Genomic DNA, 17,075 nt, shown 5'->3' with positions numbered 1-17,075 from the left:
AGGGGAAAAACAGGGATTTCTGGGAAAAAAAGCCATATTTCAGGGGAAAAACAGGGATTTCTGTGAAAATAAGCGATATTTCAGGGGAAAAACAGGGATTTCTATGAAAATAAGCGATATTTCAGGGGAAAAACAGGTTTTTCTAGGAAAATAAGCGATATTTAGTGGTTAAAAACAGGGATTTCTATGAAAATAAGCGATATTTAAGGGGAAAAACAGGGATTTCTAGGAAAATAAGCGATATTTCAGGTGAAAAACAGGGATTTCTATGAAAATAAGTGATATTTCAGGGGAAAAACAGGGATTTCTATGAAAATAAGCGATATTTCAGGTGAAAAACAGGGATTTCTATGAAAATAAGCGATAATTCAGGGGAAAAACAGGGATTTCTATGAAAATAAGCGATATTTCAGGGGAAAAACAGGGATTTCTATGAAAACAAGAGATATTTAAGGGGAAAAAGAGGGATTTCTATGAAAATAAGCGATATTTCAGGGGAAAAACAGGGATTTTTATGAAAATAAGCTATATTTCAGGGGAAAAACAGGGATTTCTATTAAAATAAGCGATATTTCAGGGGAAAAACAAGGATTTCTATGAAAATAAGCGATATTTAAGGGGAACAACAGGGATTTTTATGAAAATAAGCGATATTTAATGTTAAAAATAGGGATTTCTATGAAAATAAGCGATATTTAGTGGTTAAAAACAGGGATTTCTAAGAAAATAAGCGATATTTCAGTTGAACAACAGGGATTTTTATGAAAATACGTGATATTAAAGGGTTATAAAGAAGGATTTCTATGAAAATAAGTGATATTTCAGGTGAAAAACAGGGATTTCTATGAAAATAAGCGATATTTCAGGTGAAAAACAGGGATTTCTATGAAAATAAGTGATATTGAATGGAAAAAACGGATTTCTATGAAAATAAGCGATATTTCAGGTTAAAAACAGGGATTTCTATGAAAATAAGCGATATTTCAGGTGAAAAACAGGGATTTTTATGAAAATAAGCGATATTTCAGGTGAAAAACAGGGATTTCTATGAAAATAAGCGATATTTAAGGGGAAAAACAGGGATTTCTATTAAAATAAGCGATATTTCAGGTGAAAAACAGGGATTTCTATGAAAATAAGTGATATTTCAGGGGAAAAACAGGGATTTCTATGAAAATAAGCGATATTTAAGGGGAAAAACAGGGATTTCTATGAAAATAAGTGATATTTAAGGGTAAAAACAGGGATTTTTATGAAAATAAGCGATATTTAAGGGGAAAAACAGGGATTTCTATGAAAATAAGCGATATTTCAGGTGAAAAACAGGGATTTCTGTGAAAATAAGCGATATTTAGTGGTTAAAAACAGGGATTTCTATGAAAATAAGCGATATTTCAGGGGAAAAACAGGGATTTCTATGAAAATAAGCGATATTTAAGGTGAAAAACAGGGATTTCTGGGAAAATAAGCCATATTTCAGGGGAAAAACAGGGATTTCTGTGAAAATAAGCGATATTTCAGGGGAAAAACAGGGATTTCTATGAAAATAAGTGATATTTCAGGGGAAAAACAGGGATTTCTATGAAAATAAGCGATATATCAGGGGAAAAACAGGGATTTCTATGAAAATAAGCGATATTTCAGGGGAAAAACAGGGATTTCTGGGAAAATAAGCCATATTTAAGGGGAAAAACAGGGATTTCAATGAAAATAAGCGATATTTCAGGGGAAAAACAGGGATTTTTATGAAAATAAGCGATATTTCAGGTGAAAAACAGGGATTTCTATGAAAATAAGCGATATTTATGGGGAAAAACAGGTATTTCTATTAAAATAAGCGATATTTCAGGTGAAAAACAGGGATTTCTATGAAAATAAGTGATATTTCAGGGGAAAAACAGGGATTTCTAGGAAAATAAGCGATATTTAGTGGTTAAAAACAGGGATTTCTATGAAAATAAGCGATATTTCAGGGGAAAAACAGGGATTTCTAGGAAAATAAGTGATATTTCAGGGGAAAAACAGGGATTTCTGGGAAAATAAGCCATATTTCAGGGGAAAAACAGGGATTTCTATGAAAATAAGCGATATTAATGGTTAAAAACAGGGATTTCTAGGAAAATAAGTGATATTTCAGGGGAAAAACAGGGATTTTTATGAATATAAGCGATATTTAAGGGGAAAAACAGGGATTTCTATGAAAATAAGTGATATTTCAGGTGAAAAACAGGGATTTCTAGGAAAATAAGTGATATTTCAGGTGAAAAACAGGGATTTCTATGAAAATAAGCGATATTTAAGGGGAAAAACAGGGATTTCTATGGAAAAAAAAGCGATATTTCAGGGGAAAAACAGGGATTTTTATGAAAATAAGCGATATTTACGGGGAAAAACAGGGATTTCTATGAAAATAAGCGATTTTTAGTGTTTAAAAACAGGGATTTCTATGAAAATAAGCGATATTTCAGGGGAAAAACAGGGATTTCTATGAAAATAAGCGATATTTCAGGTTAAAAACAGGGATTTCTATGAAAATAAGTGATTATTCAGGGGAAAAACAGGGATTTCTATGAAAATAAGCGATATTTCAGGTGAAAAACAGGGATTTCTATGAAAATAAGTGATATTTCAGGTTAAAAACAGGGATTTCTATGAAAATAAGCGATATGTAAGGGGAAAAACAAGGATTTCTATGAAAATAAGCGATATTTCAGGGGAAAAACAGGGATTTCTATGAAAATAAGTGATTATTCAGGGGAAAAACAGGGATTTCTATGAAAATAAGCGATATTTCAGGTGAAAAACAGGGATTTCTATGAAAATAAGTGATATTTCAGGTTAAAAACAGGGATTTCTATGAAAATAAGCGATATTTAAGGTTAAAAACAGGGATTTCTGTGAAAATAAGCGATATTTCAGGTTAAAAACAGGGATTTCTATGAAAATAAGCCATATTTCAGGGGAAAAACAGGGATTTCTATGAAAATAAGCGATATTTAGTGGTTAAAAACAGGGATTTCTATGAAAATAAGCGATATTTATGGGGAAAAACAGGGATTTCTAGGAAAATAAGCGATATTTCAGGGGAAAAACAGGTTTTTCTAGGAAAATAAGCGATATTTAGTGGTTAAAAACAGGGATTTCTATGAAAATAAGCGATATTTCAGGGGAAAAACAGGGATTTCTAGGAAAATAAGCGATATTTAAGGGGAAAAACAGGGATTTCTATGAAAATAAGCGATATTTCAGGTTAAAAACAGGGATTTCTAGGAAAATAAGTGATATTTCAGGTGAAAAACAGGGATTTCTATGAAAATAAGTGATATTTAAGGAAAAAAACAGGGATTTCTATGAAAATAAGCGATATTTCAGGGGAAAAACAAGGATTTCTATGAAAATAAGCGATATTTCAGGGGAAAAACAGGGATTTCTAGGAAAATAAGCGATATTTATGGGGAAAAACAGGGATTTCTATGAAAATAAGCGATATTTATGGGGAAAAACAGGGATTTCTAGGAAAATAAGCGATATTTCAGGGGAAAAACAGGGATTTCTATGAAAATAAGCGATATTTCAGGTTAAAAACAGGGATTTCTAGGAAAATAAGTGATATTTCAGGTGAAATACAGGGATTTCTAGGAAAATAAGTGATATTTAAGGAAAAAAACAGGGATTTCTATGAAAATAAGCGATATTTCAGGGGAAAAACAAGGATTTCTATGAAAATAAGCGATATTTCAGGGGAAAAACAGGGATTTCTATGAAAATAAGCGATATTTAAGGGGAAAAACAGGGATTTCTATGAAAATAAGCGATATTTCAGGTGAAAAACAGGGATTTCTATGAAAATAAGCGATATTTAAGGGGAAAAGCAGGGATTTCTATGAAAATAAGCAATATTTCAGTTGAACAATAGGGATTTCTATGAAAATAAGCCATATTTAAGGGGAAAAACAAGGATTTCTATGAAAATAAGCGATATTTATGGTTAAAAACAGGGATTTCTATGAAAATAAGCGATATTTCAGGTGATAAACAGGGATTTCTATGAAAATAAGCGATATTTCAGGTTAAAAACAGGGATTTCTATGAAAATAAGTGATATTTCAGGTTAAAAACAGGGATTTTTATGAAAATAAGCCATATTTCAGGGGAAAAACAGGTTTTTCTAGGAAAATAAGCGATATTTCAGGTGAAAAACAGGGATTTCTATGAAAATAAGTGATATTTATGGGGAAAAACAGGGATTTCTATGAAAATAAGCGATATTTAAGGGGAAAAACAAGGATTTCTATGAAAATAAGCGATATTTCAGGGGAAAAACAGGGATTTCTATGAAAATAAGCGATATTTAAGGGGAAAAACAGGGATTTTTATGAAAATAAGCCATATTTCAGGTGAAAAACAGGGATTTCTAGGAAAATAAGCCATATTTCATGGGAAAAACAGGTTTTTCTAGGAAAATAAGCGATATTTAGTGGTTAAAAACAGGGATTTCTATGAAAATAAGCGATATTTCAGGGAAAAAACAGGGATTTCTAGGAAAATAAGCGATATTTCAGGGGAAAAACAGGGATTTCTATGAAAATAAGCGATATTTCAGGTTAAAAACAGGGATTTCTATGAAAATAAGTGATATTTAAGGGGAAAAACAAGGATTTCTATGAAAATAAGCGATATTTCAGGGGAAAAACAGGGATTTTTATGAAAATAAGCGATATTTAAGGGGAAAAACAGGGATTTCTATGAAAATAAGCGATATTTATTGGTTAAAAACAGGGATTTCTATGAAAATAAGCGATATTTAAGGGGAAAAACAGGGATTTCTATGAAAATAAGCGATATTTAAGGGGAAAAACAGGGATTTCTATGAAAATAAGCGATATTTATGGGGAAAAACAGGGATTTCTATGAAAATAAGCGATATTTCAGGTTAAAAACAGGGATTTCTAGGAAAATAAGCGATATTTCAGGTGAAAAACAGGGATTTCTATGAAAATAAGCGATATTTATGGGGAAAAACAGGGATTTCTATGAAAATAAGCGATATTTCAGGTTAAAAACAGGGATTTCTAGGAAAATAAGCGATATTTCAGGTGAAAAACAGGGATTTCTATGAAAATAAGCGATATTTATGGGGAAAAACAGGGATTTCTATGAAAATAAGCGATATTTCAGGTTAAAAACAGGGATTTCTATGAAAATAAGCGATATTTCAGGTGAAAAACAGGGATTTCTATGAAAATAAGCGATATTTCAGGGGAAAAACAGGGATTTCTATGAAAATAAGTGATATTTAAGGGGAAAAACAGGGATTTCTATGAAAATAAGCGATATTTCAGTTGAACAGCAGGGATTTTTATGAAAATAAGCGATATTTCAGGTTAAAAACAGGGATTTCTATGAAAATAAGCGATATTTCAGGTGAAAAACAGGGATTTCTGTGAAAATAAGCGATATTTAGTGGTTAAAAACAGGGATTTCTATGAAAATAAGTGATATTTCAGGGGAAAAACAGGGATTTCTATGAAAATAAGCGATATTTCAGGTGAAAAACAGGGATTTCTATGAAAATAAGTGATATTTAAGGGGAAAAACAGGGATTTCTAGGAAAATAAGTGATATTTCAGGTGAAAAACAGGGATTTCTATGAAAATAAGCGATATTTCAGGGGAAAAACAGGGATTTCTATGAAAATAAGCGATATTTCAGGGGAAAAACAGGGATTTTTATGAATATAAGCCATATTTCAGGTGAAAAACAGGGATTTCTAGGAAAATAAACCATATTTCATGGGAAAAACAGGTTTTTCTAGGAAAATAAGCGATATTTAGTGGTTAAAAACAGGGATTTCTATGAAAATAAGCGATATTTCAGGTGAAAAACAGGGATTTCTAGGAAAATAAGCGATATTTAAGGGGAAAAACAGGGATTTCTATGAAAATAAGCGATATTTCAGGTTAAAAACGGATTTCTATGAAAATAAGTGATATTTCAGGGGAAAAACAGGGATTTCTATGAAAATAAGCGATATTTCAGTTGAACAACAGGGATTTTTATGAAAATAAGCGATATTTCAGGTTAAAAACAGGGATTTCTATGAAAATAAGCGATATTTCAGGTGAAAAACAGGGATTTCTATGAAAATAAGCGATATTTCAGGTTAAAAACAGGGATTTCATTGAAAATAAGTGATATTTCAGGGGAAAAACAGGGATTTCTATGAAAATAAGCGATATTTCAGGGGAAAAACAGGGATTTCTATGAAAATAAGCGATATTTCAGGGGAAAAACAGGGATTTCTATGAAAATAAGCGATATTTCAGGTGAAAAACAGGGATTTCTATGAAAATAAGCCATATTTCAGGTGAAAAACAGGGATTTCTAGGAAAATAAGCGATATTTCAGGTTAAAAACAGGGATTTCTATGAAAATAAGCGATATTTCAGGTTAAAAACAGGGATTTCTAGGAAAATAAGCGATATTTCAGGGGAAAAACAGGGATTTCTATGAAAATAAGCGATATTTCAGGTTAAAAACAGGGATTTCTATGAAAATAAGTGATATTTAAGGGGAAAAACAAGGATTTCTATGAAAATAAGCGATATTTCAGGGGAAAAACAGGGATTTTTATGAAAATAAGCGATATTTAAGGGGAAAAACAGGGATTTCTATGAAAATAAGCGATATTTATTGGTTAAAAACAGGGATTTCTATGAAAATAAGCGATATTTAAGGGGAAAAACAGGGATTTCTATGAAAATAAGCGATATTTAAGGGGAAAAACAGGGATTTCTATGAAAATAAGCGATATTTATGGGGAAAAACAGGGATTTCTATGAAAATAAGCGATATTTCAGGTTAAAAACAGGGATTTCTAGGAAAATAAGCGATATTTCAGGTTAAAAACAGGGATTTCTATGAAAATAAGCGATATTTCAGGGGAAAAACAGGGATTTCTATGAAAATAAGCCATATTTATGGGGAAAAACAGGGATTTCTAGGAAAATAAGCGATATTTCAGGTGAAAAACAGGGATTTCTATGAAAATAAGCGATATTTCAGGGGAAAAACAGGGATTTCTATGAAAATAAGTGATATTTAAGGGGAAAAACAGGGATTTCTATGAAAATAAGCGATATTTCAGTTGAACAGCAGGGATTTTTATGAAAATAAGCGATATTTCAGGTTAAAAACAGGGATTTCTATGAAAATAAGCGATATTTCAGGTGAAAAACAGGGATTTCTGTGAAAATAAGCGATATTTAGTGGTTAAAAACAGGGATTTCTATGAAAATAAGTGATATTTCAGGGGAAAAACAGGGATTTCTATGAAAATAAGCGATATTTCAGGTGAAAAACAGGGATTTCTATGAAAATAAGTGATATTTAAGGGGAAAAACAGGGATTTCTAGGAAAATAAGTGATATTTCAGGTGAAAAACAGGGATTTCTATGAAAATAAGCGATATTTCAGGGGAAAAACAGGGATTTCTATGAAAATAAGCGATATTTCAGGGGAAAAACAGGGATTTTTATGAATATAAGCCATATTTCAGGTGAAAAACAGGGATTTCTAGGAAAATAAGCCATATTTCATGGGAAAAACAGGTTTTTCTAGGAAAATAAGCGATATTTAGTGGTTAAAAACAGGGATTTCTATGAAAATAAGCGATATTTCAGGTGAAAAACAGGGATTTCTAGGAAAATAAGCGATATTTCAGGGGAAAAACAGGGATTTCTATGAAAATAAGCGATATTTCAGGTTAAAAACAGGGATTTCTATGAAAATAAGTGATATTTCAGGGGAAAAACAGGGATTTCTATGAAAATAAGCGATATTTCAGTTGAACAACAGGGATTTTTATGAAAATAAGCGATATTTCAGGTTAAAAACAGGGATTTCTATGAAAATAAGCGATATTTCAGGTGAAAAACAGGGATTTCTAGGAAAATAAGCGATATTTCAGGTTAAAAACAGGGATTTCATTGAAAATAAGTGATATTTCAGGGGAAAAACAGGGATTTCTATGAAAATAAGCGATATTTCAGGGGAAAAACAGGGATTTCTATGAAAATAAGCGATATTTCAGGGGAAAAACAGGGATTTCTATGAAAATAAGCGATATTTCAGGTGAAAAACAGGGATTTCTATGAAAATAAGCCATATTTCAGGTGAAAAACAGGGATTTCTAGGAAAATAAGCTATATTTCAGGGGAAAAACAGGGATTTCTATGAAAATAAGCGATATTTCAGGTTAAAAACAGGGATTTCTATGAAAATAAGCGATATTTCAGGTGAAAAACAGGGATTCTATGAAAATAAGCGATATTTAAGGGGAAAAGCAGGGATTTCTATGAAAATAAGCAATATTTCAGTTGAACAATAGGGATTTCTATGAAAATAAGCCATATTTAAGGGGAAAAACAAGGATTTCTATGAAAATAAGCGATATTTAAGGTTCAAAGCAGGGATTTCTATGAAAATAAGCGATATTTCAGGGGAAAAACAGGGATTTCTATGAAAATAAGCGATATTTCAGGTTAAAAACAGGGATTTCTATGAAAATAAGCCATATTTAAGGGGAAAAACAGGGATTTCTATGAAAATAAGCGATATTTCAGGGGAAAAACAGGTTTTTCTAGGAAAATAAGCGATATTTCAGGTGAAAAACAGGGATTTCTATGAAAATAAGCGATATTTATGGGGAAAAACAGGGATTTCTATGAAAATAAGCGATATTTAACGTGAAAAACAGGGATTTCTATTAAAATAAGCGATATTTCAGGTGAAAAACAGGGATTTCTATGAAAATAAGCGATATTTCAGGGGAAAAACAGGGATTTCTATGAAAATAAGTGATATTTAAGGGGAAAAACAGGGATTTCTATGAAAATAAGCGATATTTCAGTTGAACAACAGGGATTTTTATGAAAATAAGCGATATTTCAGGTTAAAAACAGGGATTTCTATGAAAATAAGCGATATTTCAGGTGAAAAACAGGGATTTCTAGGAAAATAAGCGATATTTCAGGTGAAAAACAGGGATTTCTATGAAAATAAGCGATATTTAAGGGGAAAAACAGGGATTTCTATGAAAATAAGCGATATTTCAGGTGAAAAACAGGGATTTCTATGAAAATAAGTGATATTTAAGGGGAAAAACAGGGATTTCTATGAAAATAAGCGATATTTAATGGGAAAAACAAGGATTTCTATGAAAATAAGCGTTATTTCAGGGGAAAAACAGGGATTTCTATGAAAATAAGCGATATTTAAGGGGAAAAACAGGGATTTTTATGAAAATAAGCCATATTTAAGGGGAAATACAGGGATTTCTAGGAAAATAAGCCATATTTCATGGGAAAAACAGGTTTTTCTAGGAAAATAAGCGATATTTAGTGGTTAAAAACAGGGATTTCTATGAAAATAAGCGATATTTATGGGGAAAAACAGGGATTTCTATGAAAATAAGCGATATTTCAGGGGAAAAGCAGGGATTTCTATGAAAATAAGCAATATTTCAGTTGAACAATAGGGATTTCTATGAAAATAAGCAATATTTCAGGGGAAAAACAGGGATTTCTATGAAAATAAGCGATATTTCAGTTGAACAACAGGGATTTTTATGAAAATAAGCGATATTTCAGGTTAAAAACAGGGATTTCTATGAAAATAAGCGATATTTAAGGTGAAAAACAGGGATTTCTAGGAAAATAAGCGATATTTCAGGTTAAAAACAGGGATTTCTAGGAAAATAAGTGATATTTCAGGGGAAAAACAGGGATTTCTATGAAAATAAGCGATATTTCAGGTGAAAAACAGGGATTTCTATGAAAATAAGTGATATTTAAGGGGAAAAACAGGGATTTCTATTAAAATAAGCGATATTTAAGGGGAAAAACAAGGATTTCTATGAAAATAAGCGATATTTCAGGGGAAAAACAGGGATTTCTATGAAAATAAGCGACATTTAAGGGGAAAAACAGGGATTTCTATGAAAATAAGCGATATTTCAGGTGAAAAACAGGGATTTCTAGGAAAATAAGCGATATTTCAGGTGAAAAACAGGTTTTTCTAGGAAAATAAGCGATATTTAGTGGTTGAAAACAGGGATTTCTATGAAAATAAGCGATATTTCAGGTTAAAAACAGGGATTTCTATGAAAATAAGCGATATTTAAGGGGAAAAACAGGGATTTCTATGAAAATAAGCGATATTTATGGGGAAAAACAGGGATTTCTATGAAAATAAGCGATATTTCAGGTGAAAAACAGGGATTTCTATTAAAATAAGCGATATTTCAGGTGAAAAACAGGGATTTCTATGAAAATAAGCGATATTTAAGGGTTAAAAAACAGGGATTTCTATGAAAATAAGCGATATTTCAGGGGAAAAACAGGGATTTCTATGAAAATAAGCGATATTTCAGGTTAAAAACAGGGATTTCTATGAAAATAAGCGATATTTAAGGGGAAAAACAGGGATTTTTATGAAAATAAGCGATATTTGAGGGGAAAAACAGGTTTTTCTAGGAAAATAAGCGATATTTCAGGGGAAAAACAGGGATTTCTATGAAAATAAGCGATATTTATGGGGAAAAACAGGGATTTCTATGAAAATAAGCGATATTTATGGGGAAAAACAGGGATTTCTATTAAAATAAGCGATATTTATGGGGAAAAACAGGGATTTCTATGAAAATAAGCGATATTTCAGGGGAAAAACAGGGATTTCTATGAAAATAAGTGATATTTAAGGGGAAAAACAGGGAATTCTATGAAAATAAGTGATATTTCAGGGGAAAAACAGGGATTTCTAGGGAAATAAGCGATATTTATTGGTTAAAAACAGGGATTTCTATGAAAATAAGCGATATTTAGTGGTTAAAAACAGGGATTTCTAGGAAAATAAGCGATATTTCAGGGGAAAAACAGGGATTTCTATGAAAATAAGTGATATTTCAGGGGAAAAACAGGGATTTCTATGAAAACAAGCGATATTTAAGGGGAAGAACAGGGATTTCTATGAAAATAAGCGATATTTATGGGGAACAACAGGGATTTTTATGAAAATAAGCGATATTTCAGGGGAAAAACAGGGAATTCTATGAAAATAAGCGATATTTAAGGGGAAAAACAGGGATTTCTATGAAAATAAGCGATATTTCAGGGGAAAAACAGGGATTTCTATTAAAATAAGCGATATTTCAGGGGAAAAACAGGGAATTCTATGAAAATAAGCGATATTTAAGGGGAAAAACAGGGATTTCTATGAAAATAAGCGATATTTATGGGGAACAACAGGGATTTTTATGAAAATAAGCGATATTTCAGGGGAAAAACAGGGATTTCTAGGAAAATAAGCGATATTTATGTTGAACAACTGGGATTTCTATTAAAATAAGCGATATATAAGGTGAAAAACAGGGATTTCTATGAAAATAAGCGATATTTCACTTGAAAAACAGGGATTACTAGGAAAATAAGCGATATTTCAGGGGAAAAACAGGGATTTCTATGAAAATAAGTGATATTTCAGGGGAAAAACAGGGATTTCTATGAAAACAAGCGATATTTAAGGGGAAAAAGAGGGATTTCTATGAAAATAAGTGATGTTTAAGGTTAAAAACAGGGATTTCTATGAAAATAAGCGATATTTCAGGTTAAAAACAGGGATTTCTATGAAAATAAGCGATATTTCAGGTTAAAAACAGGGATTTCTATGAAAATAAGCGATATTTAACGTGAAAAACAGGGATTTCTATGAAAATAAGCGATATTTCAGGGGAAAAACAGGGATTTCTATGAAAATAAGCGATATTTATGGGGAAAAATAGGGATTTCTATGAAAATAAGCGATATTTCAGGGGAAAAACAGAGATTTCTATGAAAATAAGCGATATTTCAGGGGGAAAACAGGGATTTCTAGGAAAATAAGCGATATTTATGGGGAAAAACAGGGATTTCTATGAAAATAAGCGATATTTTCGGGGAAAAACAGGGATTTCTATGAAAATAAGTGATATTTCAGGGGAAAAACAGGGATTTCTATGAAAATAAGCGATATTTAAGGGGAAAAACAGGGATTTCTATGAAAATAAGCGATATTGTCGGGGAAATACAGGGATTTCTAGGAAAATAATCGATATTTCAGGTTAAAAACAGGGATTTCTAGGAAAATAAACGATATTTCAGGTGAAAAACAGGGATTTATATGAAAATAAGGGATATTTCAGGATAAAAATAGGGATTTCTAGGAAAATAAGCGATATTTCAGGTTAAAAACAGGGATTTCTATGAAAATAAGTGATATTTCAGGGGAAAAACAGGGATTTCTATGAAAATAAGCGATATTTCAGGGGAAAAACAGGGATTTCTATGAAAATAAGCGATATTTAAGGGGAAAAACAGGGATTTTTATGAAAATAAGCGATATTTCAGGTTAAAAACAGGGATTTCTATGAAAATAAGCCATATTTAAGGGGAAAAACAGGGATTTTTATGAAAATAAGCGATATTTAAGGTTAAAAATAGGGATTTCTATGAAAATAAGCGATATTTAGTGGTTAAAAACAGGGATTTCTATGAAAATAAGCGATATTTCAGTTGAACAACAGGGATTTTAATGAAAATACGTGATATTTAAGGGTTAAAAAGAGGGATTTCTATGAAAATAAGCGATATTTCAGGTGAAAAACAGGGATTTCTATGAAAATAAGCGATATTTCAGGTGAAAAACAGGGATTTCTATGAAAATAAGCGATATTTAAGGGGAAAAACAGGGATTTCTATGAAAATAAGCGATATTTATGGGGAAAAACAGGGATTTCTATGAAAATAAGCGATATTTCAGGTGAAAAACAGGGATTTCTATTAAAATAAGCGATATTTCAGGTGAAAAACAGGGATTTCTATGAAAATAAGCGATATTTAAGGGTTAAAAAACAGGTTTTTCTAGGAAAATAAGCGATATTTCAGGGGAAAAACAGGGATTTCTATGAAAACAAGCGATATTTCAGGTGAAAAACAGGGATTTCTATGAAAATAAGCGATATTTCAGGGGAAAAACAGGGATTTCTATGAAAATAAGCGATATTTCAGGTTAAAAACAGGGATTTCTATGAAAATAAGCGATATTTCAGGTGAAAAACAGGGATTTTTATGAAAATAAGCGATATTTCAGGGGAAAAACAGGTTTTTCTAGGAAAATAAGCGATATTTCAGGGGAAAAACAGGGATTTCTATGAAAATAAGCGATATTTCAGGGGAAAAACAGGGATTTCTATGAAAACAAGCGATATTTAAGGGGAAAAAGAGGGATTTCTATGAAAATAAGCGATATTTCAGGTTAAAAACAGGGATTTCTATGAAAATAAGCGATATTTCAGGGGAAAAACAGGGATTTCTATGAAAATAAGCGATATTTCAGGGGAAAAACAGGGATTTCTATGAAAATAAGCGATATTTCAGGGGAAAAACAGGGATTTCTATGAAAATCAGCGATATTTAAGGGGAAAAACAGGGATTTCTATGAAAATAAGCGATATTTATGGGGAAAAACAGGGATTTCTATGAAAATAAGCGATATTTCAGGGGAAAAACAGGGATTTCTATGAAAATAAGTGATATTTATGGGGAAAAACAGGGATTTCTATTAAAATAAGCGATATTTCAGGGGAAAAACAGGGATTTCTATGAAAATAAGCGATATTTTCGGGGAAATACAGGGATTTCTATGAAAATAAGTGATATTTCAGGTGAAAAACAGGGATTTCTATGAAAATAAGCGATATTTCAGGGGAAAAACAGGGATATCTATTAAAATAAGCGATATTTCAGGTGAAAAACAGGGATTTCTATGAAAATAAGCGATATTTATGGGGAAAAACAGGGATTTCTAGGAAAATAAGCGATATTTCAGGTGAAAAACAAGGATTTCTATGAAAATAAGCGATATTTTCGGGGAAATACAGGGATTTCTAGGAAAATAATCGATATTTCAGGTTAAAAACAGGGATTTCTAGGAAAATAAACGATATTTCAGGTGAAAAACAGGGATTTCTATGAAAATAAGGGATATTTCAGGATAAAAATAGGGATTTCTAGGAAAATAAGCGATATTTCAGGTTAAAAACAGGGATTTCTATGAAAATAAGTGATATTTCAGGGGAAAAACAGGGATTTCTATGAAAATAAGTGATATTTATGGGGAAAAACAGGGATTTCTATTAAAATAAGCGATATTTCAGGGGAAAAACAGGGATTTCTATGAAAATACGCGATATTTTCGGGGAAAAACAGGGATTTCTATGAAAATAAGTGATATTTCAGGTGAAAAACAGGGATTTCTATGAAAATAAGCGATATTTCAGGGGAAAAACAGGGATATCTATTAAAATAAGCGATATTTCAGGTGAAAAACAGGGATTTCTATGAAAATAAGCGATATTTCAGGGGAAAAACAGGGATTTCTATGAAAATAAGCCATATTTAAGGGGAAAAACAGGGATTTTTATGAAAATAAGCGATATTTAAGGTTAAAAATAGGGATTTCTATGAAAATAAGCGATATTTAGTGGTTAAAAACAGGGATTTCTATGAAAATAAGCGATATTTCAGTTGAACAACAGGGATTTTAATGAAAATACGTGATATTTAAGGGTTAAAAAGAGGGATTTCTATGAAAATAAGCGATATTTCAGGTGAAAAACAGGGATTTCTATGAAAATAAGCGATATTTCAGGTGAAAAACAGGGATTTCTATGAAAATAAGCGATATTTAAGGGGAAAAACAGGGATTTCTATGAAAATAAGCGATATTTATGGGGAAAAACAGGGATTTCTATGAAAATAAGCGATATTTCAGGTGAAAAACAGGGATTTCTATTAAAATAAGCGATATTTCAGGTGAAAAACAGGGATTTCTATGAAAATAAGCGATATTTAAGGGTTAAAAAACAGGTTTTTCTAGGAAAATAAGCGATATTTCAGGGGAAAAACAGGGATTTCTATGAAAACAAGCGATATTTCAGGTGAAAAACAGGGATTTCTATGAAAATAAGCGATATTTCAGGGGAAAAACAGGGATTTCTATGAAAATAAGCGATATTTCAGGTTAAAAACAGGGATTTCTATGAAAATAAGCGATATTTCAGGTGAAAAACAGGGATTTTTATGAAAATAAGCGATATTTCAGGGGAAAAACAGGTTTTTCTAGGAAAATAAGCGATATTTCAGGGGAAAAACAGGGATTTCTATGAAAACAAGCGATATTTAAGGGGAAAAAGAGGGATTTCTATGAAAATAAGCGATATTTCAGGTTAAAAACAGGGATTTCTATGAAAATAAGCGATATTTCAGGGGAAAAACAGGGATTTCTATGAAAATAAGCGATATTTCAGGGGAAAAACAGGGATTTCTATGAAAATAAGCGATATTTCAGGGGAAAAACAGGGATTTCTATGAAAATCAGCGATATTTAAGGGGAAAAACAGGGATTTCTATGAAAATAAGCGATATTTATGGGGAAAAACAGGGATTTCTATGAAAATAAGCGATATTTCAGGGGAAAAACAGGGATTTCTATGAAAATAAGTGATATTTATGGGGAAAAACAGGGATTTCTATTAAAATAAGCGATATTTCAGGGGAAAAACAGGGATTTCTATGAAAATAAGCGATATTTTCGGGGAAATACAGGGATTTCTATGAAAATAAGTGATATTTCAGGTGAAAAACAGGGATTTCTATGAAAATAAGCGATATTTCAGGGGAAAAACAGGGATTTCTATGAAAATAAGCGATATTTATGGGGAAAAACAGGGATTTCTATGAAAATAAGCGATATTTCAGGGGAAAAACAGGGATTTCTAGGAAAATAAGCGATATTTCAGGTGAAAAACAAGGATTTCTATGAAAATAAGCGATATTTTCGGGGAAATACAGGGATTTCTAGGAAAATAATCGATATTTCAGGTTAAAAACAGGGATTTCTAGGAAAATAAACGATATTTCAGGTGAAAAACAGGGATTTCTATGAAAATAAGGGATATTTCAGGATAAAAATAGGGATTTCTAGGAAAATAAGCGATATTTCAGGTTAAAAACAGGGATTTCTATGAAAATAAGTGATATTTCAGGGGAAAAACAGGGATTTCTATGAAAATAAGTGATATTTATGGGGAAAAACAGGGATTTCTATTAAAATAAGCGATATTTCAGGGGAAAAACAGGGATTTCTATGAAAATAAGCGATATTTTCGGGGAAATACAGGGATTTCTATGAAAATAAGTGATATTTCAGGTGAAAAACAGGGATTTCTATGAAAATAAGCGATATTTCAGGGGAAAAACAGGGATATCTATTAAAATAAGCGATATTTCAGGTGAAAAACAGGGATTTCTATGAAAATAAGCGATATTTCAGGGGAAAAACAGGGATTTCTAGGAAAATAAGCGATATTTCAGGTGAAAAACAAGGATTTCTATGAAAATAAGCGATATTTTCGGGGAAATACAGGGATTTCTAGGAAAATAATCGATATTTCAGGTTAAAAACAGGGATTTCTAGGAAAATAAACGATATTTCAGGTGAAAAACAGGGATTTCTATGAAAATAAGGGATATTTCAGGATAAAAATAGGGATTTCTAGGAAAATAAGCGATATTTCAGGTTAAAAACAGGGATTTCTATGAAAATAAGTGATATTTAAGGGGAAAAACAGGGATTTCTATGAAAATAAGCGATATTTAAGGGGAAAAACAGGGATTTCTATGAAAATAAGCGATATTTCAGGGGAAAAACAGGGTTTTCTATGAAAATAAGCGATATTTAAGGGGAAAAACAGGGATTTTTATGAAAATAAGCGATATTTAAGGGTTAAAAAACAGGTTTTTCTAGGAAAATAAGCGATATTTCAGGGGAAAAACAGGGATTTTTATGAAAATAAGCGATATTTAAGGTTAAAAATAGGGATTTCTATGAAAATAAGCGATATTTAGTGGTTAAAAACGGATTTCTATGAAAATAAGCGATATTTCAGGTGAAAAACAGGGATTTCTATGAAAATAAGC

At 31.4% G+C, this 17,075-nt stretch overlaps 1 long non-coding RNA gene across 36 annotated transcripts in view; it reads left to right on the top strand.

Annotated features, from left to right (window-relative positions):
- Nucleotides 1–12,045, top strand: part of LOC128078250 (uncharacterized) — a 57,858-nt gene extending 45,813 nt beyond the window's left edge. For 4 of the 36 annotated variants that reach the window (XR_008205470.1, XR_008205467.1, XR_008205481.1 and 1 more), the window contains 3 exons: nucleotides 2,838–2,919; nucleotides 9,651–9,691; nucleotides 11,624–12,043. This is a non-coding gene — a long non-coding RNA (uncharacterized LOC128078250). Of the gene's footprint in view, nucleotides 1–1,398; nucleotides 1,440–1,644; nucleotides 1,768–2,796; nucleotides 2,920–9,650; nucleotides 9,733–9,937; nucleotides 10,020–11,623 lie in introns of all 36 variants that reach the window. The other 32 variants (XR_008205473.1, XR_008205482.1, XR_008205480.1 and 29 more) reach the window with 22 other exon arrangements.
- The last annotated feature ends 5,030 nt before the right edge of the window (nucleotides 12,046–17,075 follow it).

This window comes from Tympanuchus pallidicinctus, unplaced genomic scaffold (assembly GCF_026119805.1).
Source record: "Tympanuchus pallidicinctus isolate F22 unplaced genomic scaffold, pur_lepc_1.0 scaffold164, whole genome shotgun sequence".
NCBI classification, from domain to species: Eukaryota; Metazoa; Chordata; class Aves; order Galliformes; family Phasianidae; genus Tympanuchus; species Tympanuchus pallidicinctus.
The sequence above is the reverse complement of the archived record's forward strand: the minus strand, read 5'-3'. Positions and strand labels throughout refer to the sequence as shown.